The 25938-nt window shown below is 42.3% G+C and overlaps 1 non-coding gene and 1 pseudogene across 1 annotated transcript; both read right to left on the minus strand.

Annotated features, from left to right (window-relative positions):
- Positions 1-3795: 3795 nt before the first annotated feature.
- Positions 3796-8748, minus strand: LOC125535789 (annotated as a pseudogene).
- An 84-nt stretch (positions 8749-8832) lies between these two features.
- Positions 8833-8904, minus strand: LOC125541864. The gene has a single exon (XR_007297704.1). It is a non-coding gene; the product is annotated as a small nucleolar RNA R66 (small nucleolar RNA).
- Positions 8905-25938: the final 17034 nt, after the last annotated feature.

A 25938-nucleotide genomic window follows, 5' to 3' on the forward strand; every position in this document is an offset into this window, starting at 1 on the left:
GATAGAGCTTTCGGGTAGAAAATACTTGGGCTAATACTTTGCCAACTCCTATGTTTGAGAAGCTCGATCGTGTCCTCACGAGTGTTGACTGGGAGCAGAAGTTCCCTCTGGTAACATTCCAGGCGTTATCACGCGGAATCTCAGACCAAACCCCTCTACTGGTTGACTCGGGTGAGGCAACGCATGTGGGGAATAAAAATACATTCTCTTTTGAATGGGCGTGGTTTGAAAGAGAAGGTTTTTTCGAGCTAATAGCCAGGTAATGGGCTAAATATGCGGGAGGAAGGTCTTCTGTTGAGAGATGGCAGAATAAGATCAGGCACTTGCGAAGTTTCTGACGTGGGTGAGCTAAGCATCTCAGTGGGATATATAAGGTTGAAAAGGAAAGGATCCTTACCCTTATTCAAGCCTTAGATGTAAAAGCCGAATCCACAATTCTAGAAACCATGGAACTTCATGCTAAAGTAGATGCGGAGATGCGATTGAAAGAACTCCTACGAGAGGAGGAATTTAAGTGGGCATTGCAGGCCAAGGTTCGCAAAGTTGTCAAAGGGGACGCCAGCACTCAATTTTTTCACATGATCGCCAATGGAAAGCATAGAAAGAAAAGAATATTTCATCTTGAGCAAGATGAGGGGGCGATTTTAGGACAAGAAAACCTAAAATTATACATAACCAACTACTACAAGCATCCTTTTGGGCCTCTGGAGGATAATTTCGTGTCCCTGGATGAGTCGAGGATTGTGGATGTTACTCAACTTTCTGTAGATGAAAATGATCTTTTGACTGCCCCGTTTTCAGAGAAAGAGGTGTTTGAAGCTATTTCGCGGATGAAGAATAATAAAGCTCCGGGCCCGAATGGATTTCCAGCGGAGTTTTATAAAAAATGCTGGCATATTATTAAAGGGGATTTGTTACTGATGTTCCATGATTTATTCTCTGGACAGCTTCAGTTGTTTCACCTAAATTTTGGAACGATTACTTTGCTAGCTAAGAAAACAAAGGCCGTGAGAATTGAGCAGTTCAGGCCGATCTGTCTTCTTAACGTAAGTTTCAAAATTTTCACCAAGGTTGGGACTAATAGACTCATGCAGATTGCGCACTCTGTGGTGCAGCCGTCCCAAACTGCTTTCATGCCGGACAGAAACATCCTAGAAGGGGTTGTGGTCCTTCATGAAACGCTCCATGAAATTCACATGAAAAAACTAGATGGGGTTGTTTTCAAAGTAGATTTCGAAAAAGCGTACGACAAAGTTAAATGGCCATTTCTTCAACAAGCTTTGCGTATGAAAGGATTTGATCCAACCTGGAGACAACAAGTAGAATCTTTCACGCAAAAAGGAAGTGTTGAAATCAAAGTAAATGACGACATAGGTCATTGCTTCCAAACACATAAGGGCTTGAGACAAGGAGATCCGTGTCACCTATTCTGTTCAACATTGTGGTTGACATGTTGACGATTCTAATAGGAAGGGCTAAGGATGCTGGTCAAGTAGGAAGTCTGGTACCTCATCTAGTGGATGGAGGTGTGTCTGTCCTACAGTACGCCGATGATACTATCATCTTCATGGAGCATGACTTGGCAAAAGCGAGAAACATGAAGCTCGTCTTATGCTTATTCGAACAATTGACCGGACTAAAGATTAATTTCCAAAAGAGCCAATTGTTTTGTTTTGGAAGAGCCAATGAGGAACAAGAGGCCTATAAGGAATTGTTCGGGTGTGAATTGGGGGATCTACCTTTCACTTATTTGGGAATACCAATTCACCATCGTAAGCTAACAAACAGAGAATGGAAGTGCATTGAGGACTTGAGGATCGATTTGAGAAGAAACTTAGTTTCTGGAAGGGCAAACTCATGTCATATGGAGGCCGTTTAATTCTCATTAATTCGGTTCTCATGAGTATGCCTATGTTTCTCTTGTCTTTTTTCGAGGTACCGGTTGGAGTTCGGAAAAGACTAGATTTCTATCGGTCTCGTTTGTTCTGGCAGAGTGATGATCTGAAGCGAAAGTATAGACTCGCTAAATGGGATATTATTTGTCAATTGAAAGACCAAGGGGGTCTAGGTCTCGAAAATCTTGAGGTGAAGAACATATGTCTTCTCAGCAAATGGCTGTATAAGCTATCTGGTGAGACAGAGGCTACATGGGCACAGATTCTACATAATAAATACCTTCATTCCAAAACTTCATCTCAGGTGATTGTGAGGCCGATGGATTCGCTTTTCTGGAAAGGACTGATGAGAGTTAAATCAATTTTTTTCAATCGGACAAAGTTTGTGATCGGTAACGGTACTTCTATGAGATTCTGGGAGGATACATGGCTAGGGGACTCGCCCCTCACGCTTCAATATCCTTCTCTTTGTAGCATTATTCAATGGAGAGACGCGTCCGTTGAGACAGCGTTTCAGTCCACGCCTCTTAATAGTCACTTCATGAGAGCTCTAGTCGTAAACCGTTGGGAAGCTTGGCTCTATCTTGTGAGAAGACTGATGGATGTACAACTTTCTCAATGACCTGATCAGTTGTGTTGGAAGCTAACTAGGAATGGAGAGTTTACGGTTAAATCCATGTATCTGGATGTTATTAATTCTAGCTCTATTCCTACTTCGAAACATGTTTTTGGCATGTCAGAGTACCTTTGAGAGTTACAGTTATTATGTGGTTTGTACACAAACAAGTCATTTTAACTAAGGATAACTTGGTAAAATGCAACTGGACTGAGTCTACTAGATGTAGTTTTTGTGATCGGGATGAATCCATCAACACCTCTTTCTTGACTGCCCATGGGCAAAAAAATTATGGCGGACAATTCACATAGCCTTTAGTATTACTCCTCCGAATAATATCAACACGTTATTTGGGACGTGGCTTGATGGGATAGTGCCCGAAACAGCGAGACACATTCGTGTAGGAGTATGTGCTTTATTATGGGCTATCTAGAATTGCAGAAATGATCTTGTCTTTAACAGAACAACAAATACTCATTTTTTGCAGGTTATCTTCCGAGCCACTACGTTGATCCGTATGTGGTCGCTACTCACTCCGTCGGATGCCAGGGAGCGTTTGATTACTGGATCTATCCGATGGGAGATGGTAGCACGGGCTATTTTCAACCGGTTTGGATGGCGGTCATGTAATAGGATAGGCAATTAGTTTCCTATCTTTATTTTGCCAGCCGGTTTTGGCTTCATTTTTTTAGCTCTTTGTGATCATCTTCTTGTTCTTTTTTTGGAGACTTTAAGACCTCTGTCGAACTGTTTTGCTTAGTAATAAAGGTGGCCGTATGCATCGTTCTGATGCAGAGGCTGGGGTCGTCCCCCTTTTCCAAAAAAAATCCCTTTTAATTCATGGGAATGACTAAATAAGAAATGGAAGAAAGTTATGATAGAATTTCAAGACGGGACTCACTAATTCCTTCTTGATTTCAAATCCCCATGAAACCTACATTCCCTAGCTCTAATTACCCGCAACTAGACACGTCGGGTAGGAATAACCCTTCACAATTAACCCAACGGTCACTGAGAACAGATATCATATGCCAAAAATCATCAGGAAAGCTCAAATTACCATGTCAATCAACTCCATGACGTTAAAATAAAGCCATTATACGGAATGAAAGAGGATTCAAGCTACAAAACTTCACTTAAACAAATTCACCTCTTGCTTAAATGTCAGATACAGGAGTTTGGATACATGACAAGGTCTCTAATTAGTTTAACTCCTAACAGCAAACTCTTAACACAAGTAGTAATAGCTCTTGAGCACCACCACCCCAGATAGGGGAAAGCAATCTAGAAAAGAGATGTCCCCTTGCCCTACTTGTCTCCATCGATCTCAAAATGCTTGCACCTCTACGTAGATAGAGGAATAATAACGAATGAGCAGGCACAACAAAATAAAAAGAAAAATGTTCATTTTTCAAGATAAAAGGAACAAACCTTGATGACACGCTGGGAGTAGTTCTTGCAGCACTGGCATTGCAGCTTTAGCACAATATTCTTGCTGGGTTTTGCCTAAAAAACGTCACAACATTAGCATTGCACAGATGCTTCTAATCTTTATCAGACAAATACACTACACAACACACCATAAGTACCATGGCGGTGAATTGGTCGACAAATCAGATAAACTATACTGAACTATATATATCGTGTTGGCAGGTCGATAGACAATCAAAAGCAACGATGCCGCCATACCTTCTTGTGGAAAACAGGCTTGGTCTAACCACAATATCCTGACTGCTTGCTGTTGAAGGAAATATGCCCTAGAGGCAATAATAAAGTTGTTATTTATATTTCCTTATATCATGATAAATGTTTATTATTCATGCTAGAATTGTATTAACCGGAAACTTAGTACATATGTGAATACATAGACAAATAGAGTGTCACTAGTATGCCTCTACTTGACTAGCTCGTTAATCAAAGATGGTTAAGTTTCCTAGCCATGGACAAGAGTTGTCATTTGATGAACGAGATCACATCATTAGATAATGATGTGATTGACTTGACCCATCCGTTGGCTTAGCACTATGATCATTTAGTTTATTACTATTGCTTTCTCCATAACTTATACATGTTCCTATGACTATGAGATTATGCAACTCCTGAATAACCGAGGAACACTTAGTGTGTTATCAAACATCTCAACATAACTGGGTGATTATAAATATGCTCTACAGGTGTCTTTGATGGTGTTTGTTGAGTTGGCATAGATCGAGATTAGGATTTGTCACTCCGATTGTCGGAGAGGTATCTTTGGGCCCTCTCGGTAATGCACATCACTATAAGCCTGGCAAGCAATGTGACTAATGAGTTAGTTACGAGATGATGCATTACGGAATGAGTAAAGAGACTTGCCGGTAACGAGATTGAACTAGGTATTGAGATACCGACGATCGAATCTTGGGCAAGTAACATACCGATGACAAAGGGAACAACGTATATTGTTATGCGGTTTGACCGATAAAGATCTTCGTAGAATATGTAGGAACCAATATGGGCATCCAGGTTCCGCTATTGGGTATTGACTGGAAGTGAGTATCGTCCATGTCTACATAGTTCTCAAACCCGTATGGTTCGCACGCTTAATGTTCGATGACGATCGGTATTATGAGTTTATGTGTTTTGATGTACCGATGGTAGTTCAGAGTTCTGGATGTGATCATAGACATGACGACGAGTCTCGAATTGGTTGAGACATAAAGATTGATATATTGGACGATGTTATTCGGACACCAGATGAGTTCCGGGGGTCACCGGAAAAATATCAGAGTGTCGGGGGGTTTTCGGAACCCCCGGGGGAACTAATGGGCCAACATGGGCCTTGTGAGAGAGAGAGGAGAGGACCTAGGGCTTGCCGCCCCCCTTGAGGAGTCCGAATTTGACTAGGAGGGGCGGCGCCCCCCCTCTCCTTCCTTCCCCCTCTCTTCCTTGTTGGAAACCTACTTGGAATAGGATTCCCATTCCTAGTAGGAATCCTACTTGGGGCACGCCCCTATAGGGCCGGCCAGCCTCCCCCTTGCTCCTTTATAAACGGGGGCAAGGGGCACCCTAGCACACTCAAGTTGATTGTTTAGCCGTGTGCGGTGCCCCCCTCCACAGAATTCCACCTCGGTCATATCGTTGTGGTGCTTAGGCGAAGCCCTACGTCGGTAACTTAATCATCACCATCATCACGCCATCGTGCTGACGAAACTCTGCCTCGGCCATAACTGATTCAAGAGTACGAGGGACGTCACCGAGCTGAAGGTGTGCAGATCGCGGAGGTGCCGTGCGTTCGGTACTTGGATCGGTTGGATCACGAAGACGTTCGACTACATGAATCGTGTTACTAAACACTTCCGCTTTCGGTCTACGAGGGTACGTAGACACACTCTCCCCTCTCGTTGCTATGCATCTGCTATATAGATCTTGCATGTTCGTAGGTAATTTTTTTTGAAATACCGCATTCCCCAATAGTGGCATGCGAGCCAGGTCTATGCGTAGATGTTATATGCACGAGTAGAACACAAAGGAGTTGTGGGCATGGATATATACATATTTCTTGCCGTCACTTGTTGTTTCTTGATTCAGTGGTATTGTTGGATGAAGTGGCCCGGACCGACATTACATGACCGCGTTCATGAGACTGGTTCTACCAACGTGCTTTGCACATAGGTGGCTGGCGGGTGTCTGTTTCTCTAACTTTAGTTGAATCGGATTCAATGAACAACGTTCTTTCTAAATATCAAAAAGCAATCACTACACCATGTTGTTGTTTTTATGCCGTAGGTAGGAACGGTTCTTGCTAAGCCCATAGCAACCACGTAAAACTTGTAACAACAAAGTAGAGGACATCTAACTTGTTTTCGCAGGGCATGTTGTGATGTGATATGGTCAAGACGTGATTATATAAATTGCTGTATGAGATAATCATGTTTTGTAACACACTTATCGGCAGCTGGCAGGAGCCATATGGTTGTCGCTTTATTGTATGAAATGCAATCACCATGTAATTGCTTTACTTTATCACTAAGCGGTAGCGATAGTCGTGGAGACAATAGTTGGCGAGACAACAACGATGCTTCGATGGAGATCAAGGTGTCAAGCCGGTGACGATGGTGATCATGATGGTGCTTTGGAGATGGAGATCAAAAGGCACAAGATGATGATGGCCATATCATATCACTTATTTTATTGCATGTGATGTTTATCCTTTCTACATCTTATTTTTCTTAGTTCAACGGTAGCATTATAAGATGATCTCTCACTAAATTCCAAGGTACAAGTGTTCTCCCTGGGTGTGATAAGCTCTACGTTCACATACAACGGGTGCAAGCCAGTTTTGCACACGCAAAATACTCGGGTTAAACTTTCCTAGCATATGCAGATATGGCCTCGGAACACTGAGACCGAAAGGTCGAGCGTGAATCATATAGTAGATATGATCAACATAGTGATGTTCACCATTGAAAGCTACTCCATCTCACGTGATGATCGGACATGGTTTAGTTGATATGGATCACGCGATCACTAAGATGATTAGAGGGACGTCTATCTAAGTGGGAGTTCTTAAGTAATATGATCAATTGAACTTGACCCATCCGTTAGCTTAGCACTATGATCGTTTAGTTTATTGCTATTTCTTTCTCCATAACTTATACATGTTCCTATGACTATGAGATTATGCAACTCTCGAATACCGGAGGAACACTTAGTGTGCTATCAAATGTCACAACATAACTGGGTGATTATAAATATGCTCTACAGGTGTCTCCGATGGTGTTTGTTGAGTTGGCATAGATCGAGATTAGGATTTGTCACTCCGATTGTCAGAGAGGTATCTCTAGGCTCTCTCGGTAATGCACATCACTATAAGCCTGGCAAGCAATGTGACTAATGAGTTAGTTACGGGATGATGCATTATGGAACGAGTAAAGGGACTTTCCAGTAACGAGATTGAACTAGGTATTGAGATACCGATGATCGAATCTCGGGAAAGTAACATATCGATGACAAAGGGAACAACGTACATTGTTATGCGATTTGACCGATAAAGATCTTCGTAGAATATGTAGGAACCAATATGGGCATCCAGGTTCCGGTATTGGTTATTGACCGGAAGTGAGTCTCGGCCATGTGTACATAGTTCTCGAACCCATAGGGTCCGCACACTTAACGTTCGATGACGATCAGTATTTCGAGTTTATGTGTTTTGATGTACCGAAGGTAGTTCGAAGTCCCGGATGTGATCATGGACATGACGAGGAGTCTTGAAATGGTCGATACGTAAAGATTGATATATTGGACGATGTTATTCGGACACCGTATGAGTTCCGGGGGTCACAAGAGAAATATCGGAGTGCCGGGGGGTTATCGGAACCCCCGAGGGAACTAATGGGCCAACATGGGCCTTGTGTGAGGGAGAGGAGAGGGCCTAGGGCTGGCAGCATGCCCCCCCATTAAGGAGTCCAAATTGGACTAGGAGGGGGTGGCGCCCCCCTCTCCTTCCTTCTCCCTCTCCTTCCTTCCCCCTCTCTTCCTTGTTGGAAACCTACTAGGAATAGGATTCCGATTCCTAGTAGGAATCCTACTTGGGGCGCGCCCCTATAGGGCCGGCCAGCCTCCCTCTTGCTCCTTCATATACGGGGGCAGGGGCACCCTAGAACACATAAGTTAATTGTTTAGCAGTGTGCGGTGCCCCCCTCCACAGAATTCCACCTCGGTCATATCGTTGTAGTGCTTAGGCGAAGCCCTGCGTCGGTAACTTCATCATCACCGTCATCACGCCGTCGTGCTGACGAAACTCTCCCTCGGCCTCAGCTGGATCAAGAGTACAAGGGACGTCATAGAGCTGAACGTGTGCAGATCGCGGAGGTGCCGTGCGTTCGGTACTTGGATCGGTTGGATCGCGAAAACGTTCGACTACATCAACTGCGTTACTAAACGCTTCCGCTTTCGGTCTACGAGGGTACGTAGACACACTCTCCCCTCTCATTGCTATGCATCTCCTAGTTAGATCTTGCGTGTTTGTAGGTAAATTTTTTTGAAATACTGCGTTCCCTAACAGCTGTCATAACGACGCTTTCCCTGGGCAGACAGACTATCCTTACCCTTCTGGTACTGAGTGACCTTGTGAAGTGTGTGCTTCTTGCACTCCTTGTTTTTGCAGTAGGTCTTCTTGGTCTTCGGAACGTTCACGTAAATAGTATTTGCAACAACAAATAGGGTTTGCATGAAATTGGATACAAGTTTGGATGGCATTGCAATAATAAAAAAGGGCTCTAGAAACAAGTGCAGGAATGTTCAAAAAATACTAAGAAAACCTATACTACAAAGTTCAATTAGGTCCTTAGAAACATGCTTATGGTTGTCATCATAAGGATAATTAGGTCTCAAACATTTCATGCCATAGTAGGACCCCAAAATTCAATATTAAATATTAAACAGTAAGATTTGAAATTGTAGTATAAGCTACATAAGAATATGATATATCACTTGGCAAGAGAGAAGCATCCCAAGTTAAGGTGAAACATTGAATGGAATTAATGACAAATGGTTATCTGCTGAGGGAATGCATACCCAGTTTTACTGATCAGGTTTTAGTAGTATCATGAAATGTGAAGTTGCCTGAGGCACAACCTTGACAAGGTCACTTCACAATATTACACATTTAAAGATGCATGAATACAAGTTATAGTCCATCTAAACGGAGGGAAGACCAAATTAGATTTGATCCTGACACGAAGATCTATTGATTCCTTCTCAAACCAAGAGCACGCCCGCCTGACATAACTAATACAACATTTTACATATCTAAGGAGCATTTAATACTTGGTAATTAGGAACGTGAAGCGGTACAAAATCTCATGCAAATATACATTAATTAAGAACTAGTGTTACATGGTTCAGAGATCTATAACTCAGAAACTTGATCAAAGAAACCCTAAAACGGAAGAACTAATCATTTAGTCCGCATGAATACACCAAAGCTTGAGTTTCATAGGATAGCATCAACCCTACATGTCAAAGCACTCGAAGGGAACCACTCATACAACATGAAATCTAGCAGTTATCGATCACGAACAGACCACCACGGAAAACCCACGTAAGAAGCAAAGCAGGGAAAACAACATGGATTGGCACGGATATGACAAGAGATTAAGCTTTCGGGGTGATGGAGAGGAAGGAAACGCGTACCATTTTGACGGCCGAGGAGATGGGACTCCGGCGTGCTTCCCTTTCTGGTGGAGGAATTGCGGCAAGTGGCGGTGGGGAGGGAGAGGGTTGTGGTTTTGTGGACCTGTGCTCGCGGGCTAGGGTTTGCGAGTTGCGAGACCGTCGCTTCCTTCATGGGCATGAATGCCACTTTTATGATCAACCAACTGCACGCTTTCTGTTGGTCAGTTCCCTTCTTGGCCCACCACCAGCCCAGAATGCGAGATGGGCTGGGTTTGCTGGGAGTATGACGAATGGGTTGAACTGTGAGCTACCAACTAGATCTGGCTCACATGAGCTAGGAAATACCCCTAAAAACATGAATTAGGAAATATATGGAATCGACTGGAATTTGAATTATTCGGTAGCTATTCCTCCCTCCCTCCCTCTCAGCTATTCGTGTTACAACCGATTGGTTGCAACCGTCCAAATCCTAGCCAAATGATAAAAAAGCTATACAACGGCTATAAGTACTAGTAGAATCAGGTGCCACCGCTTAACGGGTCTAGTTTGGGCTTACAAGACAATGGGAAGCTTCTTGGGCCTTGACGATTTGGGTTTTAGTTCTGTAACTATAAACGTTTGGCTCTTGTCGACAACCTCTAGTTCTTGTACAAACGCCCTCTTCAGTAGTGGATGTGCTTCCCTGCAGGATGCCGACCCCTCCCTAAAATGACTTGTCCCCAAGCTGGAGCCTGACGATTTTTTTTCTTAAGTGACTATGATTCTTCCCATATAGCTTGGACTAGAGAGGAGTCACTCCACTGGATCAAACATTGTGCCATAGTGCTTCGACCAGATTGCCTAACTCGATGCTAAAGGATCTTCGAAGGAACCTAGAGATGAGCAAAGGAAGAGTGAAGTGTTTGTCACACCTTACATTCATACTGAATCACATGTTTCAATAGAGAAACATGGAAAACCGGGTGAATTTTATTGCCTCGAGGTAACTCCAAGCGATAAACTGCGTCCCCAATCTGGTCAATTATCTTGTATGGGCCATAGTACTTGAAAACTAGTTATGATTTGCTCGATAAACCACAGAAGATTGAACATGGGGATGTAGCTTCGGGAACACCATATCACCAATTTCAAACATTATCTGAGTTCTATGTTTGTCTGCAAGGTGTTTCACCCTCTGTTGAGTTCTAAGCAAATGTTGCCTCATATAATCAACCACTACTTGTCTGTCTTGAAGCCACTGTTAAATATCTACTTAGGCTACATCATCAGAAGCAGACATGCCAAAATACATGGGGAATGGTTATATAAAGTTTCAAAAAGGAGATTTACCAAATATAGAGTGCTAATTAGTGTTGTAGCAGAACTCACACATAGAAAGCCACTTGCTCCATTTTGTGGGATGAGCACCAATAAAACACCTCAACTAACAAATCACTTATTGGTTGAACCTCTTTGTTTGACAATGTGTAGCTGGGTGATATGAAAAACTCATGTTAAGGTGAGCACATGTGCTTTTAACTAGAGTTTCCTAGAAGGTACTGGTGAAAATAGGGTATGTATCTGACACAATCAAATCAGGCATACCATGTAACTCGTAAACATTATCTAAGAAAACTTCGGCAATCTTTTGAGTGGTGTAAGGATGCTTTAGAGCCATGAAATGACCATGTTTTGCAAACTTGCCAATAACGAACATAATAGAATCCACTATGACAGTATCCTAGGCTATTTTGGGCATAGGAAGAGGAGATAATAGTCATGGATGGTTAACTCTTTCAGGTTTAGCCTGCTGAAAAATCACACATGGTTGTAATTTATTATTGATAAAGCTTTTCATACCAGACCATCTAAACAAGGAATGAATTATGTTACAAGTAACAGGGAATCTAGAATGACCTCCAAAAGAACTATCATGAAAGGCAAAAAAATTGTGGTGAATTTCAAGATTGTTGCTAATCAAAATACAATGTTTGTATTTCATCAGGCCATTGAGCAGTTGATAGATAGGCTTAGCATCAAGTTGAACAGATAATTATTGCAATACTATCCACGATCTCTTCTATCCACATAGTGTGGGCTCTAGAAATATGAAATGCTTGAGGAACTTCAGCTCTCCTTGACAATGCATCAACTACTAATTTTTTAGTACCCTTTTTAAGACAATCTGATAGTTGAGCCTCATAAGTTTGGTAAGTGCCATATGTTGCCAAGTAGTACGGATCTTTTGGTTTTTCAAGTGCACTAAACTTTTATGATTAGTTTTAATAGCGAAATTTTGAATTCTCAAGAAAGCTCTCCATTGTTCCATAGCTAATAGAATTGCCATATACTCCTCGTTATGTACTGATAGAGCTCTGTTTTTATGACCCAATGACTTATTAACATAAGCTAGAGGGGTGCCATATTGCATTAACACAACTCCAATACCTATATCACAAGCATATGCTTCTATCAAAAGGCTTGTCAAAGCTTGGTAAAGCCAGGATCGAGGCTGCAATCAACACCCTTTTCAGAATTTGGACTGGATCTTCACTGATGGTGGTCCAGACAAAAGGAACTCCCTTCTTTAGTAATTCACTCGAAGGTTTGCTAATTAGGCCATAGTGTTCTATAAACTTTCTGCAATAACCAATGAGCCATGAGAATCCTCTCACTTCCTTACATATTTGGTAGAGTAGGCCAACACTTCACTGTTTGAATTTTACTTTGGTCTGTAACCAGTCCTTGAGCACTAATAGTATGAAACAAACAAGCCATTTGCATCTATGCAAAAGCACACTGATATAGTTTGACCTTCCAATGCTCTACTCGCATAATAGACAACACTCCCTTAACATGTACAAGATGTTAAATAAAAGTTTTATTGTATATGAAAATAGCATCAAAGAAAATCATAGTTGGCTTCCTACGCACTAGAGCCAAGGTATTGCTCATCACCCCTTGGAAGGTTCCAGGAGCTCTAGTGAGCACTACTTGAATCAGGATCTTTGCTGTTAGCCAGCTCTTTGCCGTCTGCTAGCTGATAGCAAAGAAGTTCTTTGCCATCAGCTTAAATAAAGCTGACAACAAAGAAAGAGTGGACGACAAAGAAGGTGTTTGCCGTCAGCCTGCTCTTTGCCGTCAGCTAGCGAACGACATAGAAGCTTTGCCGTATGCTAGCAGACGGCAAAGATGGTGGGTGGCGGAATGTAAGATGCTAGCAAATGCCACTTTCTTTGCCGTCCGCTAGCATACAACAAATCTTCTTTGCCGCTAGCCAGTAGACGGCAAAGAAACTGGCCGTTTCCCCCGGCCCCACCCCACTAAGTGTCGGCGCCCCACCACTCTCTCACTCCCCTCTCTTTCTCTCTCCCTATCTCTCCCTCACCCGCGCCGCCGCCCCCACCCCGACACCCCGCCCCCGCCGCCTCAGCGCCCCGCCCCGCTGCCCCACCCACAGATCCAGTTTTGGATCGGGACGTGCCCTGACGCGCCCCGCCGCCATCCGCCGTCCCCGATGCCGCCCCGCCCCGTCACCGCCTCCTCCTCGCCTCGCCCATCGCCTCCTCGCCCCTCCTTCACCCCCGCGCGTCGCCGCCTGAGGCCTCTGCCTCGCCTCACCGATGCTGTCACCGAACACGGCCACCTCATCGCGCTGTCGCCGTCCCGTCGTCGACCACTGCCACCCCGAGCTCCGGCCCCTCTGACGCTGCACCAGACCCCGGCGCCGTCACCGTCGCCCCCCCGGCCTGGCCCCTCCCTTGAGAAGGACGCCCAACCCCCTCTGCCTTCGACCCCGGCCCTGGCCATCCCCAACACCGAGGTGCGCCACCCCTCCCTCTTCTCTCTCTCTCTGTTTAGGTTTAGGTTTAGGTTTACTTTCTGTTTGTTTAGGTTTAGCCGACAGGAGGAAGAAGAAGAAGATGAAAAATTGACATTTAGTTTAGGTTTACTTTCTGTTTCTTTAGGTTTAGCCGATATTTAAACTAGGGATTTTTTAGACATGAAAGAAAATTGAAAGGGGTGATCGATTAGTAATTGATTGTTAATTTCCAATCCAATCCAACCCTAGCTAGGGGTGATTGATTGTGAAACTACAATGTTATAAATTGAATTGATCAACGTGCTTCTGTTACCGTTATTTTGAACGACATTTGATTCTTCAGCTCATTTGGGGTCATTGTGGTTGTCATTCAAATTGGCTTGCTAGAAACATATGATGTTGACACGTCTCCAACGTATCTACTTTTTCTCAAGATTTTCCTCTTGTTTTGGACTCTAATTTGCATAATTTGAATGAAACTAACCCCGGACTGATGCTGTTTTCAACAGAACTACCATGGTGTTGTTTTTGTGCAGAAATAAAAGTTCTTAGAATGGAATGAAACTTTTTGAGGATTTTTATACCAAGAATAAGAATTTCTGGAGCCAAGACCCACCGGAGAGGGGTCCCTGGGTGCGCACAACCCACCAAAGGCGCGCCCCCCTCTCCTGGCGCGCACAGGTGGGTTGTACCCACCTGGTGGCCCCGCTAATGACCCCCCTGATACTATAAATTCACATTATTCCAGAAAAAATAAGGGAGAAAGAATTGTCACGATCCACGAGACGGAGCCGCTACCAGGCCCAGGGCAGATCTGGAGTCCGTTTGGGGCTCTGAAGAGGGGGATCTTCGATCTTCATCATCACCAACCTATCCCCATCGCCAATTCCATGATGCTCCCCACCGGGAGTGAGTAATTCCTTTGTAGGCTCGCTGGTCGGTGAGGAGTTGGATGAGATTCATCATGTAATCGAGTTAGTTTTGTTAGGGCTTGATCCCTAATATCCACTATGTTCTTAGATTGATGTTGCTATGACTTTGCCATGCTCAATGCTTGTCACTTTGGGCCCGGGTGCATGATTTCAGATCTGAACCATTTATGAATTCATCATTGTATCCATGTTTTAGATACGATCTTGCAAGTTATAGTCACCTACTACGGTTATGATCCGGCAACCCCAGAGTGACAACAACCGGGCCCACTCCTGGTGATGACCGTAGTTTAAGGAGTTCATGTGTTCACTATGTGTTAATGCTTTGTTCCGGTTCTCTATTAAAAGGAGGCCTTAATATCACTTAGTTTCCAATATGGACCCCGCTGCCACGGGAGGGTAGGACAAAAGATGTCATGCAAGTTCTTTAAATAAAGCATGTATGACTATTTACAGAATACATGCCTACATTATATCGATGAACTGGAGCTAGTGCTGTATCGCCCTAGGTTATAACTGGCACATGATGAATATCATCCAACAAGTCACCGATCCAATGCCTACGAATTTACCCATATTGTCTCTGCTAAGTTACTACTGCTATCATCACTATTATGCATGCTACAAAATTGCTGCTATCAGTGTTACTGTTACCGTTGCTACTGTCACTACTATCAAAATTGTCAAACTACTTTGCTACTGATCATATTGTTGCAGATAATTAATCTCCAGGTGTGGTTGAATTGACAACACAACTGCTAATACCTTCAAATGTTCTTTGGCTCCCCTTGTGTTGAATCTATAAATTTGGGTTGAATACTCTACCCTCGAAAACTGTTGCGATCCCCTATACTTGTGGGTTATCAAGACCTTTTTCTGGCGCCGTTACCCGGGAGCATAGCTATATTTGTTGAGTCACTTGGGATTATTATCATACTATCACTACGAAGAATCTGAAGGATCCAAAGACTAAGATATTTCCCTCAAGGACGAGGGGAGGTAAGGAACTGCCATCCAGTTCTGCTTTAGATTCACCTTCTGTTATGAGTAAACTTGCAACACCACCACATGCTATTAATTCTGATATGTCGCAAGTTATTGATGATGCTACTTCTACTATGAATTATGCTTATGATGATGCTAGTACCTTCCTTGATAATGATGATGTGCCACTTAGTGAATTTCTTGATAAACAAATTTCTAGAGTTATACAACATGATGTTGTTGAATCTGATGATTTGCTTGAAACTGAAACTCCTGAAACACCTGCTAGAACTAGCCTTCCTAGATATGAATTGGTAAGGTACCGGAAGGTTATGTTATGAGTGAAGAAGCAACTAGAGATATTCTTGCTTGTAATGGTAGAGATGATCTAGAGAAATTACTACAAAAGTATAAAGAAAAATCTCTGAATGCTAGAATGAAATGTGATCCTAAGTTTGCTACTTCACCTATCTATATTGATGATAAGGATTATGAATTCTCTGTCGACCCATAGTTAATTAATCTGGTTGAATCTGATCCTTTCCATGGTTATGAAACTGAAACTGTTGTGGCACATCTTACTAAGTTGAATGACATAGCCACCCTTTTTACACATGATGAGAAAACTCGTTATTACTTTATTCTCAAATTATTTCCGTTCTCATTAAAGGGTGATTCTAAAGCTTGGTACAATACTCTTTCTCCTGGTTGTGTGTGTATTCCCTAGGATATGGTTTATTACTTCTCTGAAAAATACTTTCCTGCTCGTATGAAACAAGCTGCCTTACTGGAAATATTTAAATTTGTGCGAGAGTATCCCACAAGCTTGGGGGAGGCTTTGCCAGTTACTTAATGCTTTGCTTGATCATCCTCCTAAGAAAAATGAAATACTTGATATCTTCTATAATGGACTAACCGATGCTTCTAGGGACTTCCTAGATAGTTGTGCTGCTTGTGTTTTCAGGGAACAGACTATTGCTCAAGCTGAAGAATTATTGAATAACATACTGAAAAATTATGATGATTGGACTCTTCCTGAACCACCGCCTAAACCCACTCTGAAGAAGAGGGGTATATTATATCTCAGTCCCGAAGATATGCAAGAGGCAACACAATCTATGAAGGAAAAAGGTATTAAAGCTGAGGATGTTAAAAATTTACCTCCTATTGAAGAAATACATGGGCTTAATACACCACCACTGCCTAAGGTGGTAGAGGTAAATTCTCTTATGTAGTTTAATGAAAATGATAATCCTCACAATATGCATCCTAGTCAATGCCTTTATGAGTTTGAAAACTATATTAGGAAACAAGATCACTTCAATGCAAATGTTATGAAACAATTGAAATACAATTCTGATATGATCACTCGCTTGAGTGACTTGTTATTTAGAATATCAAATGATGTTAGAGGTGTTGGAAAACATGCTTCTATGGTACAAACTCAATTAGAACAAGTTGCTAAATCTCAATGAGAATTTCTTGATGAAATGAATCATAATATGCATGACTTTGCTGTTAGAGTTGCAACTAGAAGAGGTAAAATGACTCAGGAACCACTTTATCCCGAGGGACACCCTAAAAGAATTGAACAAGATTCACAAAGATCTAACACTAGTACACCTAGTCCTTCTAGGAAGAAAAAGAAAAATAAAAATGATATGACTTTGCACACTTCTAGTGAACCTGAAATGGAGAAACCTCCTGATAATGAAAATGAAATTTCTATCTCTGATGCTGAAACTCAATCTGGTAATGAACACTCACCTAATTATAATGAAAAAGATAATGATGAGGTTCATGAAGACTCTCAACCAACCAATGATAAAGAACCAGATAATGATGTTGAGATAGAACCACCTGTTGATCTTGATAACCCACAACCTAAGAATAAAAGATATGACAAAAGAGACTTTGTGGCTAGGAAACATGGTAAAGAAAGAGAACTATGTCTTCAAAAACCTATGCCTTTTCCACCCAAGTCAACTAAAAAGAATGATGATTAAGAATTTGAACGCTTTGCTGAAATGCCGAGGCCAGTCTTTTTGCGTACTCGCTTTACTGATATCCTTAAAATGCCTCATATGAAAAATATATGAAAGACATAATCACAAATAAGAGAAAAATACCGGAAGCTGAAATCTCCACTATGCTTGCTAATTACACTTTTAATGATGGAGTATCTAAAAAACTTGGAGATCCGGGAATACCAACTATACCTTTCTCTATCAAAAAGAATTATGTGAAAACTCATTTCTGTGATTTAGGAGCTGGTGTTACTGTTATGCCTTTCTCTTTATATAAAAGACCTGACTTGAATAAACTCACACCTACTGAAATTTCTTTGCAAATGGTTGGCAAATCAACTACCATACCTATTGGTATCTGTGAGGATGTGCCCGTTGTTGTTGCTAATGTTACTATTTTGACTGACTTTGTTATACTTGAGATGCCCGAGGACGACAACATGTCGATTATCCTGTGTAGACCCTTATTAAATACTGCAGGGGCTGTTATTGATTGCAATAAAAGCAAGGTCACTTTTCATATCAATGGTAATGAGCATAGAGTGCACTTTCCGAAGAAACAATTCCAAGTGAATAGTATTAATGTTATTGAAAAATCTCGGACAATCACTATTGGAAGTTTTCAAATACCTCTACCTACTATCAAACAGAAATATGAAATGCTTATTGTTGGGGAAATGCATATCCCCATTGAGGTAACTTAGTGATTTATGAAAGTTCTTCGGTTTCATACTAATCGAAAGTGGTTGTTAATAAGACTTGATCAACCTTATTAATGGATCATATTTGAACGGTATGAAGTTGATGAATTTAGTAAGCACTACTTTCTTTCCCTACTTTTTATTCTCTGTTTTTATTAGTTAAATAAAATAAATGCCATGTTTTGTTTGTTTTCTGAATTTCCTATGCAATAAAAAATGACCCAAAAATAAAAGTTCTCATAATGCTCTGAAAATTTATATGATTTTTTCCTGAATATTTAAGAATTTTTGGTGCAAAAATTACCAAAGGGGGGTGCACCAGGTGGGCACAATCCACCTGAGCGCGCCAGCACCCCCTGGCGTGCCCTGGGGGGTTGTGGTCCCCACGTGGGCCCCTGACTTATCTCTTCGTCCCACATTGTCACCTACCTCCAGAAAAAAACCACTCTCTCTCTCCCGTGTTCTTGCTCATTTTGTTGCCAATTTCGATCTGTTTGCTCGAAGCTCCATTTCCGAAAATTTTCGAGGGATTGTTGGTTGGTATGTGACTCCACCATTTGTCCAATTAGTTTTTGTTTTAGTGGTTTATACTTTGAATAATTAGCTACTCTTGGTGCTATTGTAGATGTGCTTGCATGTTGAATTCTTAGTGTTCTAAGTTGTTTGAATGCTTGTTATGGCCTCTATGTATCCCTATGAGTAGTTGCTGTTAGTTTTGTGAAGTTTTGTTCGAAAAATTTTGTGAACTAAAAATTCAAATTTTTGTTCATAGGAAAAATTGTACGTGGACATGAATATCTTCAGGAAATATGGCTTCAGGAAGAACTCCAAGGGTGTTATTGGGGAGTCTTCTGACAATGATCTCCACCCTCAGAGGTTGGCAGAGGTACGGACGTGCGAATGGCCACACACCCCGTTCCTGTAAGAAGCTGGAATTCATGAGGAGTTCATGCAATTCATTGCCACTGCCGGTCTCACCGACTTCATGGCAGATGAGTGTGACCAGCACCAAATCCTCACAAATATGTTTGTTCAAAGCTTTACTTTCTTGCCTAGAAATAATCCTCCTGAAGTGAGCTTTGATTTATATGCTGAAAATCATCAGATACCACTTACTGAGTTTTGTGACATATGCTTGATCCCTTCTGGCGGTAGCTTGGCCGAGCCTAGGCCGGCTGAGTTTGAGGATTTTTGTCGCACTTTCACAGTGGGTGATGAGAGGAGAGTGTCAGCCATCACTGCCGGTGGTTTACACTTTCCTGCTGTTCATTACTTTGCATATTTCATTACCAAATGCTTGCTTGCTAGGGAGAAGGTGGGTGCACTTAGTTCACCAGACCTTGTTGTTTTACGTCGTGCCATTGATGGTGACAACACGTATAGCTTGCGGGCTATCATGGCTCGTCGCCTGCACCTTAGTAAAATCTCAGGGTAAAATACATGGTGGGATTTATGCTACTCGTTTAGCGGCTCACTTCGAGGTTGAGATATGCCCTCATGGTTTCCCTCTTAGCACAGTTTACCTAGACTGTGCAGCCATGGATCACCATCACTTTCTTGCACATGAACGTCCTGACATTGCCATTCCTTATAACTTGGTCTATAACGTTGACACTCATGATGTTATTCCCCTGCCTGCACCTACTTTGTTTGATTCTATTGCTAGGGGAGGATACCGAATTATGCCTGTAGACATCCTCGCCTACTGGAACGCTCAGGTTGTTGCTGAGGCTGCACATGCACCTCCACAGTACCCCGACTACTACCCTCCAGGCTACTGATTCACTACCAACTTAGGCCAAAATCCTAAGCTTGGGGGAGTACGTGTTTCTCACCGACATTACATTCATGCATATTATTCCATTTGTTGGTGTTCACACTTTTTCATTGTATCATCCATGCTTAGATTTATTTTCTTGCTTTCTTCTTGTGTGTTTGTTAAACTTTAGAAAAACAAAAAATAGTTTTAGTTAATTTACTTTCTATGCATGCTTAGTAGTAGTACTAAAAAGAAAATCCAAAAAGATTTTCTTGTTCTTCTTTTGCTTGTTGGGAGCTTTCCCGTGTAAATAGTTTTTCTCGTTTTTTCTTATTATTTGCTTGTTGAAGAAAAACCAAAAACTCCAAAAATATTTCAGTGTGTTTCTCTGAATTTTTTTATTCGAGTTGTACCGAGGAGAAGACCACGATGAAAATGCTGAGTGGTTCTCATATGAATAACTGTTGAACTAATAAGAGCCAATTTTACCTTGTCTTCTCCTGTTGAATAAAATGTTTTGCAGATTCTAGCTTAGTCCATGGCACTCTTGCACTATTATTATTTTCATATCATTCGGTCGTGCATGTGAAAGGCAATAATGACGATATTCGATGAGCTGGCCGTGGCAAAGAGAAACTGGTATGAACTCAACTTGTCTTGTCTGTGTAAATATGTTTAACCTAGTGCCCATGATTTTGCCCGTTGTGATTAAACATGTTTGCAATGACAATTAGATATTATAGTTTCTCATGCCATGCATAAGTAGCTGGGAGTGGTTAATGATTTATCTTGGATATCAACATAGCGTTAAAATGGTTGTGATGTAGTATGATGATATGGTATCCTCCTGTGAATGTTCGAGTGGCTTGACTTGGTACATGTTCATGCATGTAGTTGAATCAAAACCAACATAGCCTCTATAATGTTTATGCTCATGGTGTTCATATACTACTCATGCTAGTATCCAATGTTACTTATGCATAATGCCTGGTTATGATCGTTGTTGCTCTCTAGCTGGCCGCTTCCCAGTCTTAAATTGCTAGCGTTAGCCTGTACTAAGTGGGAATTCTGCTTGTACATCGAAAACTAAGCAAATTTGCATGTGCCACCTCTAAAAACTTCTAAATTTTTTTATCCATTTTGTGTGCCTGGATCGTTCATGGAACGACAGGAGGTGGTCGATATCTTCCGTGCTAAGCATGTTATCCTCAGGTCGAGTGTTTATTCACTCGCCATCACACGACGAAATGAGCGGTAATAGGGATTCCCAGTCTCGAACTCACAAAATGCAAATAATTAAACAAAACTCCCCTAGACTGTTGTTGGTTTGGACGGCACCCGTTGTTTCGGACAAGCCGTGGAATGTGATTGTTGGTGGAGGGGGAGTAAACCTTTTATCACTTGGGAACCGCCACTAGCGTGCTGAGCATGGAAGATGTTGATAACTGATGGTCGTGAAGTTAATGAGAAGGGTGCATGTCAAAATATCATTTATCTTTGTTTTAAAAATTAAGCTCTGGCACCTCTGCAAATTACTGCTTCCCTCTGCGAAGGGACATTCTATTTACTTTTATGTTGTGTCATCACCTTCTATAAACAAGCGCCAGAAACTGAGTAGAGCACAACGGTCATGATTTATGCATTGTGTATAGCTAATGTTGGGTGCATCATGACTGGATCTTTTCTACCATGAATTACAATGTTTAGTCGCTGCTTGAACTTCGGAGGTGCTCTGCATTTATGTTTTGCGGTCTCAGAAAGGGCTAGCGAGATACAATTATTGTCATATTATATCATGATTGTTTTGACAATGTGTTGCTATTTGAGATGTCTTATTATTGCTCGCTAGCTGATTATGCCATTGATATGAATCATTATAATCTTTAAGAGTTATTGTTGACATGGTTACTTATAATGTTGGCTGAAAACCTGGGTGCTATTTAAGCTTATTTATGCAAACAAGAGCAAAAGAGTCCGTAAAAGGTTTTCGTTCTCACTTTCAGTTTATCAATTGAATTGCTTGAGGACAAGAAAAGGTTTAAGCTTGGGGGAGTTGATACGTCTCCAATGTATCTACTTTTTCTCACGCTTTTCCTCTTGTTTTGGACTCTAATTTGCATGATTTGAATGAAACTAACCCCGGACTGACGCTGTTTTCAGCAGAACTACCATGGTGTTGTTTTTGTGCAGAAATAAAAGTTCTCGGAATGGAACGAAACTTTTTGAGGATTTTTTATACCAATAATAAGAATTTCTAGAGCCAAGACCCACCGGAGAGGGGCCCATGGGTTGCCACAACCCACCAGGGCGCGCCCCCTCTCCTGGCGCGCCCAGGTGGGTTGTATCCACCTGGTGGCCCTGCTGATGACCCCCCTGATACTATAAATTCACATTATTCCAGAAAAAATCAGGGAGAAAGAATTATCGCAATCCACGAGACGGAGCCACCGCCAGGCCCTGTTCTTCCTCGGGAGGGCAGATCTGGAGTCCGTTTGGGGCTCCGGAGAGGGGGATCTTCGATCTTCGTCATCACCAACCTATCTCCATCGCCAATTCCATGATGCTCCCCACTGGGAGTGAGTAATTGCTTCATGGGCTCGCTGGTCGGTGAGGAGTTGGATGAGATTCATCATGTAATCGAGTTAGTTTTGTTAGCGCTTGATCCCTAGTATCCACTATGTTCTTAGATTGATGTTGCTATGACTTTGCCATGCTTAATGCTTGTCACTTTGGGCCCGGGTGCCATGATTTCAGATCTGAACCATTTATGAATTCATCATTGTATCCATGTTTTAGATACGATCTTGCAACTTATAGTCACCTACTACGGTTATGATCCGGCAACCCCGGAGTGACAACAACCGGGCCCACTCCTGATGATGACCGTAGTTTGAGGAGTTCATGTATTTACTATGTGTTAATGCTTTGTTCCCGTTCTCTATTAAAAGGAGGCCTTAATATCCCTAACTTTCCAATATGGACCTCACTGCCACGGGAGAGTAGGACAAAAGATGTCATGCAAGTTCTTTTAATAAAGCACGTATGACTATTTACGGAATACATGCCTACATTATATCGATGAACTTGAGATAGTCCCGTATCGCCCTAGGTTATAACTATCACATGATGAATATCATCCAACAAGTCACCGATTCAATGCCTATTAATTTATCCATATTGTCTCTGCTAAGTTACTACTGCTATCATCACTGTTACGCTTGCTACAAATTTACTGCTATCACTGTTACTGTTACCATTGACTCCCATAGTAGCATTTAGGGAATTAAAGCTACTGATTGAAATGGTCTTATTTGGAGTCCTTAATTCATGCATCATTATGTAGTTTGGACTCCAACTTCTAACCCCCACCAGCAAGTGGTGCCTTGAGTACGTCTTCACACAGTACAGTACAATAGAATATAAATATGAAAAATTGTCCGTTTGACCATCATGTAATTTGACCATCTCAAAGTTGAATGGGAATAATAATCTAAATTGATGCTTGATTGGCTGAAGGCCTGGTTGATTATTCAAAACAAGGCTGCCTTCATTAGGTGCTGCAGCGCTACAGAATGATCCTCAGACCGACTTGCAAGCCCTTCAATGCCTCAAACTCCATCCCGGGGTGTCGTGAGAGGACGACCACATCGCATTGCAGCTCTCAAGTGAGTTCTCCATTGCCTTCTTGTTCCACGAGCTTGACCGGTCATCAGTCCGTTCCTCAAGTAAACTGTTGAAGCGTGCGTGATAGAAATTACATGCCTCCTCAGGCTCTGGGCACTCTCAGTTCCTCACTTCCCCTGGCCCTTGTCCTCTACTCCCTTGTTTATGCATCTTCATTAGATTCTATAGCACCCCAAAATGATTCTAACACCGACCTCCATGCTCTCCGCTGCCTTAAACTCCATCTCACGACCTCTGCTGGACTCCTGGCCTCATGGAAAAATGACTCGCTGCAATTCTGCAGTTGGTCCGGTGTTACTTGCAGCAAGAGACATGCATCTCGTGTCACTGCACTGGACCTCGAGTCAAACTACTTTGCTACTGATCATATTGTTGCAGATAATTAATCTCCAGGTGTGGTTGAATTGACAACTCAGCTGCTAATACCTTCAAATATTCTTTGGCTCTCCTTGTGTCGAATCTATAAATTTGGGTTGAATACTCTACCCTCAAAAACTGTTGCGATCCCCTATACTTGTGGATTATCATATGTCCATGTAATCTTGTGGCTAATTTCAGATTTAAAAAGAAAACCATAGCCTAGCATCAAGTGAAACTATGAAAGCTAAAACAAACAGTTTGACACACAACCGTGCTGAAGTTACCTTGTACCACAAGTGGAGAAAACATAGAATGGCAGTACTACGAAAGAAACACAAAGGAAAGGAACAACAATGAGACTAATTGCCTTAGCGCTTCCCTCCTCCCACTGAGATAAATAGTTTGAGAGGTAACACAGGCACTATGGCAATTTCGTTAAGAAGGAAAATGGAAAACAATTTATCAGGGCGATGCACTCCAGTCATTATCCTGTCTCTTAGACTGCTTGTGTTAGTAATGTGTTTTTGCATGGATTCCAAGACGATTGCCTGATTTTCCTATCTCCCTGTTATTTGAACATGAGCAACATGCATACCAAGCCTATTGCCACTTACACTATATATTGCATCTTGCCTCTAATGGCACTAATACTTGTGGGGTGCCAATTACTATGCTTTATTTTTCAACATTTTCAGTTTTCTTTCATGTCTAAAAAATCCCTAGTTTTTCAACATTTATTTAGATTACTATGCTATGTTTTTCAACATTTTCAGTTTTCTTCCATGTCTAACAAATCCCTAGTTTTTCAACATTTATTTAGATTACTATGCTCTGTTTTTCAACATTTTCAGTTTTCTTTCATGTCTAAAAAATCCCTAGTTTTGAAGGGTGCCAATTGCCATTGCCAACTAACCTACGAATTGGTCTCTTCTGCTACTTATCAGAGATGGGGGAGGCCGCCACCGCAGGCTACGCTCTGCCACACCGGAGTACGACTTGGAAGGTTTCAAGTTCTTCACGATCATACTTGAGAATTCCTCCAAGAGGCAGGTTTATAAAAGGAGAGATCTCCCCTTCACCCACCTCTTTATCATAACTCTGCTGTTTGCTACATCACTCCTTGATCCATGTTGCAGAGGCTTCCTGACACTTTTACGGAGATGCCGGATGGCCATCGACCAAAGAATGTGAAGCTGCGACAAGCCAGTAGCGGGCTTCGCAGGATTTGGGACGTGGAGGTGGTGATCAGGAATGGCCAAATGTACCTGTGTCGTGCCTACGACCTGAGCACGGGTACTTCCTTGTCTTCAGGTATGACGGCGAGGCCATGTTCACCGTGAAGGCGTTCAACACGACTATGTGCCGCATGTGCTACCAGGACGATGACAATGCCAGTACGCTCTGCCTCTTCTTCCTCTCCATTTGGCTTTGTCTCACATAGATTGTTAAAAAAAACTTTGTTGCATTTGGTCAGGCAATCGGAGCAGCGGCAGTGACTCTGGCTATAGCCAAAGCAGCAGTGAGTCTGGCAACATCGAAAGCAACAACGAGGATGATCCGGAATGGAGTGGGGAAGAAGAGGAGCAGAGTGGGGATGTGGAGGTGCAGCCTATTCTGTCAGACAATGACCTCGCGATGGTGGTGGCTGACGATGGCCAAGCGATGGTGGTCGCTGAAGATGGGCAAGAGATGGTGGTGGCTGAGGATGACCTAGCGATGGTGCTGCCTGAAGATGGCCTCGCGATGGTGGTGGTGCCTGACAATGACCTCGTGATGGTGGTGGCACCGGCGATCCCACGGCAGGGTGACATGACCATGCCAATTGTGGTAGAAGAGTACATCCCACTGCCTCGCTGCTCTAAGCGCGTCAGGATGATGAAGGAGAAGGAGAGAAGGAGGAGTGAACTATGTCAGGTATGTCAGATCTCCAAAATGATCTATACTTAGCTTTGCTTCCTCCGAAATGACCTAAGTTAGCTCTAATATGTTTAGTTACCTAGGTTTTCTCAATAATGATATACAC

The sequence above is a fragment of the Triticum urartu genome, chromosome 2 (genome assembly GCF_003073215.2).
Source record: "Triticum urartu cultivar G1812 chromosome 2, Tu2.1, whole genome shotgun sequence".
Taxonomy (NCBI): domain Eukaryota; kingdom Viridiplantae; phylum Streptophyta; class Magnoliopsida; order Poales; family Poaceae; genus Triticum; species Triticum urartu.